Genomic DNA, 20,906 nt, shown 5'->3' on the forward strand with positions numbered 1-20,906 from the left:
TTACCTCCCAACCTGTGTGGAGGGGGAGGGAGAGAGAGGTAAGGGGCACCTTACATGATCTGAAGCTGACCGCCCCGCAGCTCCATAGGGCTCCGCTCCGCTCCACCAGCTGCCCCACGAACTGCTTTGCTCAGCTCCACTCCGCAGCCCACAAGCAGCTCCTGCTGTCCCATGAACTGCTCCACCGGTCGGTCCACAAACTGCTCCGCTCCGCATCCCACAAGCGGCTCCCGCCATCCCATGAACTGCTCCACCAGCCAGTCCACAAGGCGCTCCAGCCGTCCCACAAACTGCTCCACAATATACCTTCCGGCTCCCCCACTACTTAACACAACACTCAGTGATTTCAGCTCTTAGTCAGTTCAGCTCTTTGGTGAATTCAGCTTGTAGTAGGGGAGCCTCAGTGCTGGTGCACCATTAGCCCAAAATGAGCTCAGCAGCCTTTAACTAGACTCCTAACAGAATCAAAATTAGCTCTGATATTCCACAGTGGAGAGAGGAGGAAGTGCAATTAGCATGTAAGACCCTCACCAGGGGGCCCATGCCACCAAGTATTAATACCTGTTCCTAGCCCTTCTCCATTCACAGAGTTTTGGAACCCATGACCCTTCCCTAGCGAGTGCTACTCAGTTGATGGTGAGTCCCTCCATCATAACAAAGGCCAAGTACAGTTCCAAGCACAGTTCCCATAATTAGGGTAATAACAATTTATTCTTTCTGCTCCAATAACAGAGACACTGGGGATCCCACAGCAGCCAAAGTGACCATTTGGGCAGCTATGGCCTCATTCTAGGCAGGGTGGGTGTGCCTATGCAAATAAGATCAGCCCCTGAAGTCCTTTTCCACAACTTGCCACACCTCACCACCAGGTGTCAGGGTGGAGCTCATCCTCACTCTGCTTACAGTTCCTTGTAACGGACTTGATGCCACACTGAGCGCAATACAAAGGACAAGACAGATTAGATTCCTGCCTTCTATCAGGGTTAGTGGTGGCATTTAAAAAGGCTCACAGCCAGTACATTTTTATTTTTATTCAGAATTTGGAAACCTAACTGTGGAGGGATCACTCGCCAGCCAGTGTACCCCCTTATGGCCTGGAATGGTACAGCAGCCTCTGAGGCTCCAGAAGCCCCTGTCAAAGCCCCACCAAAATTGTGGTGATTGGCCTCGTCTCATGGCTCAGCCCTTTGGCCAGGTTGCTTGTAGCAGTGGTTCTCAACTAGGACAGTGACTTATCTATACTCTTCTATATACTATATACTATATACTATATCAGCAGTCCTTAAACTATGGGTGAGTTCATTTTAATGGGGTTGCTAGGCCCAGTGTTGGACTCGCTGTGGCCCAGGGCTGAAGCCAAAGCCCGAGTTTAAGTGAGGTGAAACTTAGGGTACGCAAGACAAAGACTCCTGAAAGGGTTACAGTGGTCTGGAACCACCGATGTAGAAAAATCTTTAGTTGTGTACCCACACCCCCTACTGGTATGTTTTTTCTGGAGCTTTAACTACCCATGATATTTTTTGTATAGAACTATGGACAGTTTTTACTACAAACAAAATTTAAGCTGTATTGTCTTAAAACACACGGGAGCAGGAGCAACTTCACATAGTTTTTCTGGCAAGCTGAGGTGACAACTGTAATCAAAACATACAGACTAAAATAAAACTGATGCTTCTCAGCTGAATAAACACTGACACCTGTCCGCATCAAACTACTTTTTCTAACATCTGCTGTTAAATTGTTCAAGCCTGATTCTCCTTTCACTTATACTTGTGTAATTCTGGAGTAACTCAATTCAAATCAATAGTTAACAGAGGTGTCAAACTGGCGTGATAGGAGAATCAGGCTCAAACTTAACCATTTCATGCTAATAAGGCAACTCTGACCAATCAGCTAAATTACTTTGCCAGATTTAGTTTCAATGTAATGTTAATTATGTTGTCCTACTACAGGAGCTATAAATAGAGCTTCTGTTTTTTTATTTTATTTTTAACTGATAAACACAGATTAAAACAAACCAATACCAAAAATAAAATGAAATTGGCGTTTATCCAACAAACATTGGAAATGGTTACTTGTGTCTAAGGGCTTCCTTAGACAGAACAGCAATGCAGACTACTGGGGAGTGATTTCTAAAGCACACTAATGTGTTGGGCATTACGTAGTCCGTGTAGACACTGCTGGTGCACACTAAAGGTTCTCTTGTGTGCTTTAACAAAGTGCTGTTTGAAAAGCACTATGTTAAAGCACACTGGGGGACATTAGAAAGACATTACTCATGACAGCATATACTACTGTTGTCTAGCCTCATTCCCCACTCTGGCACTTTGAGTGCAGATGGGGGTCCGCAAGGATTCTAAAAATTGATACTGGCCACTCCAGCCTTGTATTAAACTTCCAAGGTTACAGCTTCTCTCTGACCTTGGGTGGGTAGATGCTGCCACCACCCAAGTTCAAAAACCCCTTTGAGAACCCAGGAACACGCATTTGGGAATTCCTTCCTGTGGGGTACCATCAAGCCCTTTCATGCCCCCTCCAGGGAAGAACTGAGAAAGAAAACAAAGGAAATCAGCTGTTGCCACCAGCTAATTAAACAATATGTGCACAAACCTTTTAGGACAGAAAATCCAATCCAGTTTTTTTAAAAAGGTAAATTTTATCAAAAACAAAAAGAAAGAAAATACGATTGAAAACTCAGGCTATTGCTAGATTTTAAAAACCCACTTACAAGAATTAAGCATCAAGAATAACCTGAGGTCCAGCTTAAAGGTTACAAGTAAAACAAAAGCATTTGGGGTTAGCACAGAGGAGTCCACAAGCCATAAAGAAATAAACCTAATTGCATCATCCTAGACATTTCCCAATCTACTTATATATCTGGGGGTTTCAAGTGAGTAGTTTCTAGTTTGGTAAAAAAATAAACCCTGAAAAATGGAATTAATAAACCTTAATAAACAGAAGCCCAGTTTATACGGCAGATTTGGTACATGAAAATACATTTCATTTTTATACAAGTCATTGTGGACAAACTGTATGATAGTTCAAGGGCACAGCCAGTTTGCATTATATGCCTTTATTGTAGCTCCCCTATAACTTTGAATTTTAAAATCATCCCATTTACTCTGAAGGCAAAGGAAAACCATTTTGTAAAGTTTGAAGAAAACTCATAAAAAACAGTGTTAGCTAAAACTCATTAAAATATTACTAAATATTACAAATATTTGAAATTTTGACTCTTTTATAATTGTTTTTGCCCTGTTACCTCAAAAATGGTTGCCCCTTCAAACTTACAGCTCAGTTTCCTCATATAGTGGTTCTATTTGAGGAAAATAGTTTATGATCAAGCAAATAATTACATTTGATAGAGATTTTTTTTTTGTGATTAGTTTTGCGTCCAACCCTGCTCCTTTTGACAGCAAGCAATTGAAGGTTTTTGCCATTGACTTCAGTGGGAGCCGGAGCAGGCACTGTCCGTGCAGGAGTATGTTGCTACAACAGACTAGGCACTCTGGGAATTGTAATTCAATAGTGGATCATGTGACCACAGGCTGTAAGCATGGCCTGTTGGGGCCAAAGGCCAGGGCCCAGGACTATGTAAGAGGCACCTAGCTTTTTATTGTGTGAGACCAGCGATGAAGCAGGTGTTTGTAAGGGGCTTGAATGCTGTGGAGGAAGAGCTCAGTAGGGATCTAGGGTTTGAACTGAGATTGGCAATGGGTGCCTGTTTAGATGGAGCTAGGAATGGAGTCTGGGAGAGGTTACTTGATACATCCTGTAACATAATGCCCATCACTTCCTGGGCAGGGAAGTAGCCAATAAATTGTCAGGACAGTTTGGCAACTGGCCATAGCTGGAGCAGGAACAGCCTCAGAACAGTAAGACACAACGAATGGCTCATCATATAAACAAGGAGTCCAATGACCCTATACTAGGTCTTCAGTCCAACCCTAATCTCAGGAATCCTTGACTCTCACATCAGGATGGCTTTTACATCCCTTTGAGAGAGAAGACATGGGAGAACCCAGATCTTCTCTCTGTTCTGGGATCTAGCACACAAGCCCTGTATTAAGGAAAATTTCAATTTTGCTGGAAAATTTTGATTTTATATTGTAAAATCATTCCCAGCTCTGGGGCTCCCCTGGTCCTCTGTCGCTCACCAGATTGGCTACCAGGAAGCTCAGGCTTCCAGGTTCTTTGGCAGCCCACCAGGGGCTTACAGGACTTCCAGGATCTGGGCTTCCCAGCAGTCTTGGCTTCCAAGCTACCAGGATCCCTGAGCTGCCCAGCTCCCCTCTTGGTTGGCTGCTGGTGCTCTGGGAAGTTCAGGGAGCATCAGAAACATTTTGAAAAGGTAAAAACAAAATGTCTTTTTCACTTTTTTAAACAAAACTTCAGAACTCCTGTTCTGTGTGAAACTTTGATTTTGTTGAAAGTGCAGTATTTCTCATGGATTGGGAAGTCCAATTTCTGGTCAGCTGTAATCATAATAAATGACAATAAAATTTTTGGAAGTGATTAAATCTTATACTTCAGAATATAAACCAATCTCTAACTATTAGAGACCAGGATGAGACCTCTGAGGGGGAGGGGCAATTGTCCCATATCTGCCAACAGCATGGGTCTTATACCTCTGAAACATCTGGTACTGGCCACTTTTGAAGACAGGATACTGAACTAGACAGACCTCCAGTCTGATCCATTATGGCAATTCCTATGTTCATGTTCAATGTGATTTCTTCATACCATAGTACATTTGATTGGTAGCACTCCATCCAACATCAATGCTATTGGGAAGGATGTCACCATTTCTGCCAACTATCAGTTCTGGAAAGTGAGTCCACTTCTGTAAGGATTGCTAATAGAGTTGCAGAGCTAGCTACACCTCTGACCCCTCTCTCTGAGAGCCACCCCTCAGGCCTCGTGCCTTAGTCTCCCCTGGGGTGGAATCACACAAACCTCCCACTCCTAGACTGAGCCCTGGGCTACGGTACCCTGTGGATCAGCCATGCTTATCCCATCAGTTTGACTGTGATCAGCACCTGCAGATCTTCCCTTTGGCAGGCTGACCAATGGATTACAATGACCCAGAACAGCCTTCTTAAAACAAAAGTATTGTTTATTTAGCCATAGGAACAAAGCATTCCAGAGAAAAGGATCTTAAACCAACCAAAGATCTACACACACATGTATCTTTCCTAGAGTCTAACCATTCTACTGGTGGGGACCTGGTAGATCTAACTTCCTCCAAACTTCCACACAGAAGGCTTTGGGTTCTCAGTCTCAAAAACCTGTGTCTCCTTGAGAGAGAGAGTGTCTCTTTAAACCTCCCTTGTCTTTTGATTCCTCCTTCACTGGGACTGATTCATCCCTGGAGAAACTTGTCTGGCAAGCCCAGATAGGGGTAGTACCAGAGCAAATAGCTCTTATGTTGTCCCTCAGATGTTTGCTGAGAAGTGTATATCTGGATCCATCTCCCCCTCCCTGGGTGCATTTCCTGATAGTCCTGCTATTGAATTAACTCAATAGATGCATACAGTAAACATCACAGGTCAACACAGAACATTCATAAATTATTACAGGCAACTAAATCCATCACAATTGCTTTGACAATTAGCAACTCCTATGGTATCACGCTTCAAGATTGAACCAATATCTGCCATAAGATTGGGGCTGAGACACGGAAAGCACAGTCCTTCCATATATGGAGCTACTGAACATTTCTGAACTGGCCATGGCCATCTCTAACTGCCAATCTAAAGGGAGACTATGTCCTGAGTCTCTCAGTTCAAGGCAGAATTTCATAGAGATGGACAGGACAATGGAAAGCCAAAGGTTGGATAAAGTGGACCTGACCCTGGAAGGTGTTGAGTGCCTCCAACTCCCAATGATGTCACTCATTAAGCGAGTAGAAGGTTGAAGGTGTTCCGAACACTACAAGTTCAGCCTCAACGTGGAGTTGCAACCCTAGCCTCAATTTCACTTCTCCTCAGTCACTGCCAGAAGGCAGAAATCTTTGGCCCAGGCTCTGAGCCAGGTGAGCACAGGAAAGAGTGTGTTCTAAAGATTAGAGGAGAGAGGGGCAAAGAGCCATTCCTGAACTTTCCTTAGTGTCAATGCGCCGTTTCTTTCCCAGAGAAAGCTAACTGCTGCTCTTGACATGTTTGATGTCAGCTGGAGGAACAGATGGCTCAATGGTTCATTTCAAATTGTTCATTCAGCCAAACAGCACAGCACAAATTGCATTAATTGCCTCACAGTATGAACAAAGAACTAAGCGCTCCACATGTCCACAGCTGTGAATCACTGAGACGTCTTCTCATTATTCTAACTTGACAGATAAGTTAGGAACTCATCCATTTGCAGGGAGGGGGACAGAGTAAAGGAGTAAAGCACATAGCAGGAAAGATGATGTCCGTGATGGGTACTCTGCAAGTGACAAGACATTCTGTAGGGTCAATTGCTCCTTCAACACTTGGTTGAGCCTTAAAGTGGTTTTATCAGCAAAATGCCACTTTGTGAACTAGTTTGTCTAATAATGTAAAAGTCATGCAATAATACACTTACTGAAATATCGAGGGCGGGGTAGGGACAAGAAAGAAGCATTACCCATCTTACCTAAAACCAAATTGAGACCCATGACTTTCTAAATATCTTGTATATACTCTGATCAGATTTCCATAGCCCATGTCTTACCACACACCCCGCCTTACCCAGGTATGTTCTTCCCTCCCTTGATTGTCCAATTCATTACTTAGAACAAAATTCTGATACTCTCAATATACTCCAATGGGGCTATTTGTGGAATAAATTACTATTTGACAAGAATAGAGGTATCAGAATCTGCCCCTTAACTTGTAAGTTTAGCCAAACATTAAAATACTTCACATCTTTGTGGCTACTATATTGTATATAAAATATTTAAGTAAAATCTTTAGTCGAATAAAAATTGGGGCCAGGGTGGGAAGATGGCAGCAGTACAATTGAATTTTTATACATTAATGCCCAGTTTATTTAATTTTTGTGGCGCCGGTTGTAGCAAATTTCTGTTCTTGGGCTTGTAGGTTATATGGGGTATTTTTATGCCAGGTCAGTCTTAGAGATTCTTTGGGTTCAAGCACTAAGGAAATAAAAATGTATTATTGCTAAATTTAGCAATTTCACAAGGTACAAAGGTTACACACACAAAAAAATTTTTTTTAAATACAGCATTTATTTTAATTTCATCAGTGGGCTCCTAAGAAACAGATTAAGGACAAACCAGCCAGGCAGTCTCTTATGTGAGAGGAGCAGTCTCTTATTTCTCTTATGTGTGAGGAATAATTTATTTGGCAATATAGACCCAAGTGGGTTTCATCTTGACAGGTTTTCAAGTAACTTTCCTCTATCAAAATAAAGATTCCAAGATAAGCTGTTTGACCATTCAAAAATAGAAATATTACTGTAAATGCCTCATTTCCATGAGAAAGAACTGGAGGTAATTATACTGAACGTAAGTTTGAACTTATTTTTAATTTTGCTGATGGATCAATGTTGCCTTTTGTCAATCAACCATTTTTATACTGAACTTTCAGAAACTGGTGACACAATGTCATCTCAAGACCTTTTCACCAGGATAAAATCATGCCAGCTTCCTCAAAAGTGATCTCATGCATCCAGATATTTGATCTTTTGGGGCGGGGAGAATCACAGACTTGCAGTCTCTGCGATACTTAAAACACCATTTTTTTTTAATTGCTGATTTAAGCAGGACTTTTCCAAGTTGATGATCACTAAAAGATGACCTAACTAGAGCTTGCTTGGACCAAGTTACATGTCTTCAAGGTAGGCCTCACATCTGAGGTGTCTGAAGAGGTTGGAGGGAGGCACTGCAAGGTAGAGTATGGGAAGTACAAAAACTGTAGGAATCAAGTCTCACCTTTTAGAGTGAGACTTGATCAACAAGCCGCTGAGAGAAGATTGACGTTCCAGAATCTCCCAGACTGGTTACTTCAGGGAGAGGAAGTCACAACATCAACAAACGGGCTTTGCCAGCCTTTGACCAGACTCCCTGTACCCAAAAGAAGGTCTGCTAATAAAAAGTGCTGTGCCAATAGAAACATCACCATCTGGCTCGTTAACTGCAGTTCCAGCGCCTACGCTATGAGTCCATCAGACTGCTAGAGCTGAAGAGTATGCAACTCTGCTGTTGTCTGAATGGTCTGATTTTTCCTCTCTCTATTTTTATTAGCTGGGAGATGTCCCAGTGTGACACAGAGGCCCCCTGGTGGTTCACTACTCTGTGAACTCTACTCATGCAGAGGCAACGCATGGGAGGAAGGGCACATGAGGGGGAGAAGAATAGCATAGCATGTACTCCAGATAGCATGGAGTCCATACCCAGCAGGGAAAACACGCATTGTCTAGGCTTACTTTTCAAAGAATACTTTTCAAAGATTTACTGGACTATAAAAAGAAAGGGGAGAGAACCCCATAGGTATCCTTTACTAGGCAGATACAAGAGGCCAGGGATCTTGTACATCTGAGAAAAGTGGATCATTCAACAAAGGGAATTGTAGCCAGTGATTTTAGTTTATTCTCTATTTATTGTGTGATGGTATAATTAACTAACATGTTATGTCATATATAATAATTGTATGCTAAATAGAGTTAAGTTGTAGGATTACGGAAGTATAAGGTTGATCAGTATGTAGAGGGGAAAAATCATGTATTAATTATCTAAGTAAGTAGAGTTGAAATGCAAGGCCTACAGGCTAAGGCCTGTAAGATTTTAGCTTAGCCATACTAGGCCTTGGAGGTAAGGAATGCTAACATAAGTAAGTGATCGAAGAATAACCCTATGCCCTAAGATTATGGGAAAAGAGGTACCAAGTGGTAATATTGTGAAAAATTAGCCAGAAGATTAATTTTAAATCATAAAAATGCTGTAAAGGCACATCTGTTTCCAACACGTCTTAACCACAGGATACAGGTTGTGCGTCAATGCTTAAGAGAATAAAGAGAACCTATACAACCTATAGGGTCCCTTAAGTTTCTAGGGGACATCAGACCAATACGGAAAAAGAGGGTTGACACTTTTATGGACATGCACAGAATGTAGGTATAGACAGAACCACATTATAAAATGAAAGTGCCCACAGTGGGAAAATTGAGCTCCCTATGGGAAACTCCAGCAGGAACCTCTACTGATGATCAATCCATGAGACGCATCAGACCTAACACTATTGTTAAGGATGTGAATATAACTATATTTGTAACTTATGCATAGGTCTCTATAGAATTTCTATATGCTTCGGTAATTATAACTTTAATTGTAACTTTAATAAAACTTGTAAAATAGACTAGACCTTGTACTAGTGAATGTACATGTGGTCACTACACTTGGTCTTTGTGTTCCTAGAGACTCTAAATCTGCAGCAAGTAGCAAAAGTAACTTTCACTCTGTTAGACTTGAAACTGTAGCAACCAGAGCTGAACCCACAATGGTGTAATACCACATAACAAAATTCACGTTAAAGAAAATAAAAGGCTATAGAGTTGAATGCTCTAGGAACTGACCTGCTTAGCCAATAATTATAACTTGCCAAAGTTCAGTTTTAGTCTTAAAAGCATATTTTTTATTTTTGAAGTTCGTAACAATTTCTATCTTTCAGCCTTGTACTTGGTATCACTCAAACCTATGACTTTTTGTTTAATAAACTTGTTTTACTATAAACTTATTCAATACTGTGATTGGAATAAGAGTATGTCAAACACCTGTTAATGAGCTGCAGTGTATTGACTCTTTAAAGGAGCAACAAACTTAATGATGTCCGAGAACGTTCCAGGAGAAGACGCTACAGAGGGAGACAGTTTGGGGAAAATTTGGGTGTTGGGGGTCACGCAGCAAAAAGTAACTGGGTGGTGGAAGCCAGGGTTGATCTTTATGCAGATTGCTGGTGTCAGGCCTGTGAGCCACAGCAGCATAGTATTGAAGGCACCCAGAGTTACAGGACAGGTGGTAACACAACCCTTTACTGGTCTGGGCTGAATCCCAGTGTCCCACCAGCCTTTTTATATTTTTGTAGTGTTAGGGTGTGGAAGTGTGGTTACGTGCATGTATGTCTGTCTGAGCACCCATAAAGTCCACATATGGAAGGCACCACAAAGAATATAAACAGGCACAAACAGGTATATCCCCAGCTGTAAACAATCCTAAATATTGCCCCTCAGAATTATTCATTAGACAAAGTTCTGTGTTCTGTTAAAGTCCTGAGAGAATTGAAATGGTCAGTTATAATTTCTGGTAAATAAGAGTTGTCAAACTTTTATCAAGAGTATTTTGTTAAAGCTTGTATTCTAATATCTCTGTTGTGGGGGAGGGTGGAAAGGGATAGCCCCACAAAATAACAGAATACTGAGGAGGCGGCTTTATGATGGGCTGAGGTTGTGGTTTTGATATTAGGGGCATGAGCCATGTAGGGATTTAGATATTGCAATGTTAAGCATCATGGCACCTGATTTTTAGAGGCCCAGAAAATCACAAGAAAAATATTGCAATTTCCAAAGCTGGATCTAGGTGCCTAGGCTCCCTATACAATGAATGGGGAGAGACAGGAGCCTTAGAATGCGATCCACAAAACCTAGCACGCTAGCTGAGGAGCCACGTAAGCTAGCAAATGGGAGATGCTGACCGGAGGGGTGTGTGCTATGCCCTGCCCCTCTCACAGAGATAGGCACCTAAGTCCAGGCTCCAGGGAGGCGTCTCAGTCTGCTATTTAAATGTTCACAGTTGTGGAAAATTATGGCAGGGTGCCAGACAGGAGGATCAGACAATAATTATTCAACAATAGTAGATGTTGAGATTCGAAAACTAAAGATTTATAACTGTTCAAACACAAATTGTCAACATCACATGCCAAAATGTACAAAGTAAATGTCCTTAAAACAAACTCTAAGGTCTCAAGCAGCATTTTTCTTACTTTGCCTATCCTGAGTTGACAGAGTTAATTCAGAATGCTGTAAGGTGTAGGAGTAGTTTAAATTTTCCCCTCCAATGTGCATTGCTTTGTATTTATAGAACATGCAATTTAATTTACTACCTATGCCCCTAGCTTATTTAGGTTCCTCTGAAGTTCCTCACAGTCCTTTCTGGACTAAACACCCCTTTGCTACCCCACCCTTTCCAGATCATTAATAAATATATTAAACATATATCCTAGAGGACAGAGGGACCTAGACAAATTGGAGGATCCTGGGAACTACAGGCCAGTCAGCCTCACCTCAGTCCCCGGAAAAATCATGGAGCAGATCCTCAAAGAATCAATCCTGAAGCACTTACATGAGAGGAAAGTGATCAGGAACAGTCAGCATGGATTCACCAAGGGAAGGTCATGCCTGACTAATCTAATTGCCTTCTATGATGAGAGTACTGGTTCTGTGGATGAAGGGAAAGCAGTGGATGTATTGTTTCTTGACTTTAGCAAAGCTTTTGACACGGTCTCCCACAGTCAGCAAGTTAAAGAAGTATGGGCTGGATGAATGCACTTTAAGGTGGGTAGAAAGTTGGCTAGATTGTCGGGCTCAACGGGTAGTGATCAATGGCTCCATGTCTAGTTGGCAGCCGGTGTCAAGTGGAGTGCCTCAGGGGTCGGTCCTGGGCTGGTTTTGTTCAATATCTTCATAAATGATCTGGAGGATGGTGTGGTTTGCACTTTCAGCAAATTTGCGGATGATACTAAACTGGGAGGAGTGGTAGATACGCTGGAGGGCAGGGATAGGATACAGAGGAACCTAGACAAATTGGAGGATTGGGCCAAAAGAAATCTGATGAGGTTCAATAAGGATAACTGCAGAGTCCTGCACTTAGGACGGAACCACCCAATGCACAGCTACAGACTAGGGACCGAATGGCTAGGCAGCAGTTCTGCGGAAAAGGCCCAAGGGGTGACAGTGGATGAGAAGCTGGATATGAGTCAGCACTGTGCCCTTGTTGCCAAGAAGGCCAATGGCATTTTGGGATGTATAAGTAGGGGCATAGCGAGCAGAGCGAGGGACGTGATCATCCCCCTCTATTCGACATTGGTGAGGCCCCATCTGGAGTACTGTGTCCAGTTTTGGGCCCCACACTACAAGAAGGATGTGGATAAATTGGAGAGAGTCCAGCAAAGGGTAACAAAAATGATTAGGGGTCTGGAACACATGACTTATGAGGAGAGGCTGAGGGAACTGGGATTGTTTAGTCTGCAGAAGAGAAGAATGAGGGGGGATTTGATAGCTGCTTTCAACTACCTGAGAGGTGGTTCTAGAGAGGATGGTTCTAGACTATTCTCAGTGGTAGAAGAGGACAGGACAAGGAGTAATGGTCTCAAGTTGCAGTGGGGGAGGTTTAGGTTGGATATTAGGAAAAACTTTTTCACTAGGAGGGTGGTGAAACACTGGAATGCGTTACCTAGGGAGGTGGTAGAATCTCCTTCCTTAGGAGTTTTTAAGGTCAGGCTTGACAAAGCCCTGGCTGGGATGATTTAATTGGGGATTGGTCCTGCTTTGAGCAGCGGATTGGACTAGATGACCTCCTGAGGTCCCTTCCAACCCTGATATTCTATGATCTATGATTCTATGAGATCTGCACTGAAACTTGGGGCATCACACAGTTAACCTTGTTATTATGAAAACTTACCAGTTATTGCTAACTTTGGTTCCTGTCTCTTAGCCAGTTTTCACTGTATCACACTACTTTGCATCTCATCCCATGACTGCAGAGTTTCTTTAGTAGCCTCTCGTGAGTGATCTTTTCAAAGGCCTTTTGAAAGTCTAAATAAATTAGAGAGACAAGGTGGGTGAGGCAATATAATTTATTGGACCAACTTCACCTAAAGAAGAGCTCTGGGTAGGTCGAAAACTTGTCTCTTGGTCCAATAAAAGATATCACCTCACCCACCTTGTCTCTCTAATATCCCGGGGCCCACAGGGCTACACCACCACTAAAACTATGTCAACCAGTTCTCATTTATCCATGGCTTTACTGGTATGTTCAACATGAGTTACTACATCTTGGTGACATAATTAATAGCTATAGTATCTATTTAAAACTGTGACTCAGTTCCTTTCTTGATTAAAAGTATCTTTCATCCGTTCAGCTAAAGTCAAATGTTCTTGGTTTCTTTGTTAACCTATTAATTAAATGAAGATAAGGTCTTTCTATATCTACCACCTACTACAAGTAAATGACATGGAGAGAACTGCCTAGTACATTGTAATATTATGGTACAGCAACAATTATTCAATTTTAGCCCATGGAACTACTGTCATATGGATGTAAATGTAGAGTAAACTACTGAAGTTACAGAATTCTGACAATATTCAGTTTTAAAAGACAGTGGTGTTATTCCAGATTTATACCAGTGTAACTGACAATAATTTGGCCCAAATTTTAGTATCCATGTACAGTAGGTAAGACTTTGGTGTGTGTTTACTGTTTCATCTGAAAGACTAGGGGCCAACCTGTACTCTCTGTTACAGTGTCATGTTTATGCCTTCAATTGCTCCCAGGTTAATGTCCTGTTTCTGTCCCATGTGTTGTTCTTTCCCTGCCCTTTATCCCATTCCCTGACACTTGCTCTACTAAAGATTCCTCAATTCCTTTTACGTGAATCAAATCTTCACTATTTTCCCAGGTCTCTCAATACTATAACCACTTTAACATTTCCTCTCTAGTTTTCTGGTTCAAATTCAGCAGTAATCAAATCCATCAGCTGTTAATCACCTCTATAAAAGGAGTTAGTGGTCTCAGTCCAATTCCTGGACAGCTGTCCACATCACAGATACCTAACTCAGTTGAAACTAATGGGCCATTTCTATATAGGCCTTTAAAACACCCGTCACTGTAGTAATTGCCTTTTTCTTTCTGGCTCAACGCAGTGGACAAAGATTTAAAGGGCAATGGGACTATGTTCTCACCCAACTTATGGCTGAGGCATATTAGTGACACAGGGTGAGAATCACACTATGGTAATATAAATAATCAATTCTGTGGTGCACCAGTATTTATTATAGATCTATGGGTATGTCTATACTGCAATGTAAGCCTGGACTCAGACCCTAAACCAGCTTCTGTCTACAGAGCTCCAGGACTCAGGCTCAGACCCAGGGTCCTAGATCCCCAAGGGGGTGGAGAGTCCAAACCCATGTCCAGCTGAGACCCAGGGTTCAAGCCCTATCATTCTGCTGTATGGATGCAGCCACAACAGAGACAGGGCTTGGGAATCCGCTAACGCTCTCCATCAAACCCATGGGCCGGTGTTTTGTCCTCTCCTCCCCACAAGTCGCCAATTGACTCCCAGAGAACGAAGGTAACCCCCTTTATTAAAGAGAAGCTCAGCTTTTAACCCTTGTATTTTATCGTGACTGCTGAGCAGCAAACGCAGTGACCCTTCTGTTGCATTGGCAATAGCCACCGCCCAGAAGTCCTTTGCCAAGAGCACTACTTCCTTGTTGCAGGAGCATAGCCAGATTTGGTGACTCTATGCTGTGAAGCGAGCAAAACATTCCATTTTAGTAAGAGTGCCATGAATGACAATGCCCAACAGCAAATAGCAAAGAAGCTGGCAGAGTTAGAAATTTACTGGACCAGTGACCAGCGCAGGGAGCAGATTAAGCAGCTCAAGACTGAGTACCACAAAGCCAGGGACCAGAAGAGCACCTCTGCAAACTTGCCATCATCCTTCCCGTTTTATGAGGACTTTGACCAGGGGCTGGATACTGCGCCTAGCATGGAACCAACAGAAAGCACAACGACCTGGTCAAGTGGGAGAGTGCCCTGCTGTCCCCAGAATCTAGCATGTGAATGGACAAGAACCAGCAGCAGGGGCCCGATGTGGCCACTAAAATGACTCTGGTGATGAAACCATTCCCGAGGAGACTTTGTTGCAAGTGTAGCTGCAGCACATCTTTGAGTTGTACTAGGAGGAACTTTTCGAGGTCCCCCCAGAGGAGCGGTCCATCGCGGAACTGGCAGCAGGAACAGAAGAGGCAGAAATCACCCTAGAACCGGTAAGTTTCTGGCTCCATACTATGGGAGGGATTTCCAGTTTATGAACCAATGTAAAGGTTATTACAGGCCTCGGATAGCAGTGTGTACCCGTGAATGGTGGATTGCATGCCAGCACCTTGGCATCTACCCAACCATATGGAATTCAAAATGGAGATGGTGAAGTACAAGCAGTGAAACAAGCTTCGACAGAAAAGCACAAATTTTTGCTAGGACAGGTAAGTTTTGTTAGAAATAAGAACCCTATATATTGCCATCGCTGCAAGCACACTGCTCTGAACCAATCCAATGGTGTAACAAACCCCCTGCAAACAGTAAACTGTAGCAGGGGGAGGCTGACATGTAGTCCTTTTACAGCTGTAGAGTATTTCAGATCAATGTAGTCCACATGGTCCACAGCGGATGAAATCATGTGTCTGAAATACATCTGGGAGTTTGAATGAAGTCCAGAAACTGGGGGTGTGGGGCAGGTAAGGGGGATGCTGGTGGAGATTCGTGTGTTTGCAGGCAGTCATAACAGGCTGTATCAGAAGCAGTGGGGAGGGACCAACCCATGCAGGCATTAACCTATTGAAGTTTGACCCAATCTCGGGTGCCGATAGCTGCAAAATTTTCCTGTAGCAGAAACTCCAGACAGGTAGGCACATTTTGGGGAAGGGCGTATTTTTCCAGGGCCGCCTCGGTAGCTGACCAGCCCACTCCACTCACAGATGTGCCGTTCACTCACCACACGTTTGAATACTTCTGTGCCATACAGGGCTGGCTTCCCGTCAGCAGCTTGGCATAAAACCTCTCTGCCACTCGGGAACCACAAGAACGGTTACGCCCTCCAAAATGCAGAATGCCTGCCATGATAGAGGCTTATTTAGAACATGGTCACAAGTGCCCTCTCGCAAAGCCCAAATTGGTCTGCGGTATTAGAAAAAGGCAGTTGTGATTTGTAAATTACCATTCTGTGTGCATGACCCTCACTGCAATTAACCCAGCCGTGTTGAGGGAGCTTCTGTGAGCTGAAGCTTCCCTTTAACACTCTACTGAAATACAGTTGTACAAAGTAACATTTTGTGTCCTTGAAATTCCAAAAGGAGTTCTTCTGTGCTCACGCACGGAGACAAACAACCTTCTGCGTGTTGACCTCTCCCAAGCCTACTGATCTCTACAGACCACAGTACCACGACAGATAACTGACAAAGCAGTAGGAGCCTGGGTCACCATACCATCATGAACCAGCCCAAAAGGAAACGTTTCCATGACAGACTTATGGTTGACATTCTGGACAGGGCCAACAAGCCAGTCCAAATACCAAAGAGAGGGGCAATTACAGCAAGTGGAAAGGCTCAGGCTGGCTGCACAGCTTGAGGGCAGGATTTCAGTGCAGAAGCAGACACTTGCATAGCAGTTCCCGGAAGAGGAATAGCTGTTAAGGGAGGAAAACAGAACTGTTTGAACAGCTGCTTTTTCTAATGGCCACAAGACTGAAGGCTCCTTCTGTGCACACCCCGTGGCTCGAGTCCCTGCCCCGGTACAACATACTGCAGATAGGAACAGGTTTGACAATTCCATGACTGGGTGGGCCAGGCAATCAAGCCCTATCATGACATGGACAGTCAATGTACCCCACGCAGTCCCCCATGCTGAACCCTTCCCCTAAGGATGCCTTCACCCCTCTTCCCTGGCACCCAGTGAGCCGCAAATGTGTAAGGAGGGGAAAGAAGAACAGGGCACCAAGGGACCTGCCATTGTAGGAGGTTTTCAGTCTTGCAAATTGTTTCACTGTTTGCACTCATTTGTGCACGGTTTTGTAAAAGGTTTTGGTGTGCTAATGGCAGCTGGCCTGCCCGGCAATGGTTTAATATTGTGCTTTTTTAATAAATGTTCAAAAATAAAGTTTTTTATTTTATGAAGAAATTCTATCATCACTGCAACACAATGTGTATTCCAAACAACAAAGAAACACATGACAAGGGACAACTTTGAAGCTGTATGCAAACACCACTTGTCAATACAGAATCTAATCCAGTTCTCCCCCCTGCCCTATGTCATAAGTGGTCATGTCACCCATAAGTACAATGCATGGCAATCAAACCCCCACCTCCCAACCTAATGTACTGTAAGCATTGCATAAGCACATTCATAGAGGTACTAGTCTCCCTCTTCCATGTAAATCCATGATGTGGGAGCATCCTAATTTCCGTTGCCTGGGTACATACAGGTGCAACTGCGACAGGTGCACTTTCTGGCTGAGAGTACTGGTTCAGCAATCCATTGTTGTCATAGGTCCGCGGAGGGGGGAAAAATGCCTTCCCTTTGGCGTCACAAAGATCAGGAACAGCACAAGCCACAGCACTGATAACACTGTAAACCAAGTGGGTCTATAAACACCAGTCGATTTCAATCCATCAAACACACATTCAACCACCATTCTACACCTGCTGAGAATGCAGTTAAACCTTCTTTTGCCAGGTCCTCTGAGATCAGGGCATGGTTTTATAAGCCCAGGCAAAAGGGGGTAAGCAGGGCCCCCCAAAATAACAGTGAAGGCAGTAACTCCATTTATGACATTGTTATTTGGTGGGAATAGTGACCCAATTGGCAGAAAACCCTGGCATCATGACACTTTCTAGTGCAGCCCACGTTGATGTTCATAAATAAGCCTCCGTGGCCCACAAGGGCCTGCAGTACCCTTTCCGGTTTATGTACTTGTGCTCCTTGAGGAGGAAAAAAAAAAAAAAAAAAATCTATGCATGCATGAGCTCCATCAATGGCTCCAACACCGTTTGGAAACCCCATTCTCTCAGAGCCAGCAATTCCTTCAGGAATATCTTTTATGCCCCACACCTGGGATAAACCACACACCTGACTGCCTCAGTAACCTCCACCACCACTTTACCCACAGTTGACTTCTCAACGCCAAACTGGTTGGCAACAAACCCGGAGAAGTGTGGTGCAGCCAGCTTCCAAACAGCTATAGCAACCCACTTCTGGACCAGCATGGCCACCCTCATGTGTGTATTTCTACACTGGAGGGCTGGAGCAAGCTGCTCACCAAGCTTCAGAAATGTAGCTTTCCTCATGTGAAAGTTCTGGACCCACTGCTGGTCATCCCAGGTCTGTAAGAGGATGTGGTTGCACCAGCCTGTGCCTATGGCCCTGCTCTGGAAGCATCGGTCTAGGCATGGGGCATCAGCATCTATACCAAGTGTCATGAGCAGCAGCCGCCAGTTCAAGTCTGCCACGTCTGTGTCCTCCTCCGTCATTAGCTCTCTCAGGAGCCTTTGGTGAGTCAGAAACCACTGCCGGAATGTGGAAACTCGGCCCATTTCTTGAAACAGGATTGAAAGCACGACCAAGAGAAGTTCTTCAAAAGGCAGCTGCTCCATGTTGTTGGTTTTGGTTGCTGGGAGGATGCAGAACAAAATGACAGCTTGGCGGCATGCTTTGATGGACTGATCAAACTTGCCATAATGGGGCATGAGGAAGGAGGGGGCGGACAGACAGTCAAGTTTTCCTATACTATGCCACAAATAAAGGGCTAAAGCAGCCCCATTTTGGGAGGGTGCTAGGAAGTATGGGGATACAGTTGGTTGTACTCAAACCTGTGTAGGGCAGTGTGGCTGCTGAAGCCTGGGTTCAAAAATCCTCATCCTAGGGTCAGCAAACAGTGCAGATGCTCAAGCCCTGGACTCTCAAACCCAAGGTTTACTGACTAGAGTTCCACTAACTCTGGGCTTACATTATAGCGTACACATACCCTAAAAGGCTTGGGCTGGCTTTAAGCCACCCTTGTGCCCTCTCAGTCCTGGGCTGTTCCAGGGACTAGGGGCTGAAGCAGCTCTGCAGAGAGCCCTGGGAGCCTGCCTGAGTTACAGTAGTCTCTTTGGGCCTCCCCATAGATCATAGTGCTGCCTGGAATCTCCACAGTGCTGTAAGCCGAGATTCCCACCCCAACACACCCTTCCATTGCAGCCCCACTACTCCCACTCTGCCATGGCCTGTGAGTAGGTCCTCTAAATAAAGCCCTACGGCTGTCTCCACAATACCTGTGCTGGAGAAAGTCTTGTCTAGACAGATATGGAGCTTAGTGTCCCTTTACACCACTCCAGTTCTTTAACCCCATATAAAGGGGGCTGGAGTGGAGGTGAGGATCACACCCATCGCGGGGGTAAGCTTTCACTGCAGCAGACTGCACTGTATGCTCTGTCTCTAAGGCTGCCTTGCAAATGCTTATACACCTTTTTAACTGTCTCAGTCCTCATCCTTTCACTTTAAGATATGCTTTTCAAAATGGAGGCATTGAAGCTTTCTGAATAATCCCGCTGCAAATTAAAGCATTCCAGCAGATATGCTTGGCTACCAGGTCCAAACAAAACAACGCTAGGTTTGAGACCACAACAGCATAACGAACGTAAGGCTTAGAAATCCTGACAATGGGTTTCACTAAGTGTAAAATAATTGTTAATTGCACGGTGATTAACAAGGAGGCTTTAGTTTTATCTCACATGGATTGCTCTAAATCTTCCAATCAGCATTACAAAATTTTAGTAGTCTGTCCTCAGGAGTCAGTTTCCCCATCTCTGTGCAAGGACCGTGCCTATATCAGCCCCCACATCTATTCAGACTCCATCATAAGCCCGGCCTCTCATCCTACACATAAAACTTTTTCAAAAATGCATTGTTGCTTTTTTTGTATATCCTTAACAGGAGCAACAGTAAAGCATAATGAACCTATTGTCCTGATTAAGTTTTACTAGTGAAACAGGATCCAGTACTATACTGCTCATTATATAGGAATATTATTGTTCCAATCAAAGATATATATTTAAACATAATTTCTACAGTTATCACAATTTGTAGGACTTACAGGGTGACAGGAGATCCTGAAAAGGAATTAACATCTTATCAGTGTTTATTTCTACCCTTGAGTTAGAATTCCCCAAAGCTAGCCAACTAATGCAAACCATCAGCACTACCGCAATAACAGCTGGCGGCAGGGAATCCCACTGCCTGGTGCCAGACAATTAACTCTCTCGTGTTGTGTCAGGATTCTTTCATTAAGAATAAAAAAAAAAACAACCCTGAAGAATTCATTTTCACTACTCAGAGCAGCTCCTGGAGCCAAGAGGATTTTAAAAAACAGTACCACAGCCATGATTCTGAGTGACTGTCTCTGGAACCAATGAACACAGATCTTTGTCTCCTCAAGACAAGAGAGGTCAAAACAGCTGCATGTTTCTCAGATGGCTTGACTGGAGAATGCTTTTCCATGCTAAGATGATGTGTAATCAAATCTTTAAACCATTCTGAAAACTAAAATATCACGCTCAGTGTCATACGTTCATATTCTATTTGATGTCAGCACTCTTGTATATACACATTGGTTAATGAATTGAAATACACTAAACAGAAAACCTAGATGCGCACATACAGCCAGATTCTGAACCGAGTCACAGCAGAATTACAGTAAGTAGCTGAGATCAGAAATTGGCCCGTGGATTCTTATTTCCTTTGGGTTTCAGAAGTCACCTCTCCCAGTCTTGTGGAGCAGGTTGCATGACAGATTTTTAAATTGCTTATTGTAGTCTGAATAATTCCCATATTGAGTGTTGGCATTAGAATCATAGAATATCAGGGTTGGAAGGGACCTCAGGGGGTTATCTAGTCCAACCCCCTGCTCAAAGCAGGACCAATCCCCAACTAAATCATCCCAGCCAGGGCTTTGTCAAGCCTGACCTTAAAAACTTCTAAGGAAGGAGATATCACCTCCCTAGGTAATGCATTCCAGTGCTTCACCACCCTCCTAGTGAAAAAGTTTTTCCTAATATCCAACCTAAACCTCCCCACTGCAACTTGAGACCATTACTCCTTGTTCTGTCATCAGCTA

Source organism: Lepidochelys kempii, chromosome 3 (assembly GCF_965140285.1).
Source record: "Lepidochelys kempii isolate rLepKem1 chromosome 3, rLepKem1.hap1, whole genome shotgun sequence".
NCBI classification, from domain to species: Eukaryota; Metazoa; Chordata; order Testudines; family Cheloniidae; genus Lepidochelys; species Lepidochelys kempii.